At 64.9% G+C, this 736-nt stretch overlaps 1 protein-coding gene across 1 annotated transcript in view; it reads right to left on the bottom strand.

The window, feature by feature from the left end:
• The window catches only part of eci2 (enoyl-CoA delta isomerase 2), a 7,056-nt gene that overhangs the window by 2,665 nt on the left and 3,655 nt on the right, over positions 1 to 736 (bottom strand). The window lies entirely within an intron of this gene.

The following is a 736-nucleotide window of genomic DNA, read 5'->3' on the forward strand; positions in this document are numbered from 1 at the left end:
CCCGGACCCTGGTCCTGGACCCTGGTCCTGGAGCCTGGTCAGACCCGGACCCTGGTCAGACCTGGACCCTGGTCAGACCTGGACCTGATCAGACCTGGACCCTGGACCCTGGTCAGACCTGGACCCTGGTCAGACCTGGACCCTGGTCAGACCCGGACCCTGGTCAGACCTGGACCCTGGTCAGACCTGGACCTGATCGGACCAGGACCTGGTCAGACCTGGACCTGATCAGACCTGGACCCTGGACCCTGGTCAGACCCGGACCCTGGTCAGACCTGGACCGTGGTCCAGGACCCTGGTCCTGGTCCCTGGTCAGACCTGGACCCTGGTCAGACCTGGACCTGATCGGACCAAGACCTGGTCAGACCTGGACCCTGGTCGGACCTGGACCCTGGTCGGACCTGGACCCTGGTCCTGGACCCTGGTCAGACCCGGACCCTGGTCCTGGACCCTGGTCCTTGAGCCTGGTCAGACCCGGACCCTGGTCAGACCTGAACCCTGGTCAGACCTAGACCTGATCGGACCAGGACCTGGTCAGACCTGGACCTGATCGGACCAGGACCTGGTCAGACCTGGACCTGATCAGACCTGGGCCCTGGTCAGACCTGGACTCTGGTCCTGGACCCTGGTCAGACCCAGACCCTGGTCAGACCTGGACCGTGGTCCTGGACCCTGGTCCTGGTCCCTGGTCAGACCTGGACCCTGGTCAGATCTGGACCTGATCGGACCAAGACCT

Source organism: Kryptolebias marmoratus, linkage group LG21, assembly GCF_001649575.2.
Source record: "Kryptolebias marmoratus isolate JLee-2015 linkage group LG21, ASM164957v2, whole genome shotgun sequence".
In the NCBI taxonomy this organism is placed as follows: Eukaryota; Metazoa; Chordata; class Actinopteri; order Cyprinodontiformes; family Rivulidae; genus Kryptolebias; species Kryptolebias marmoratus.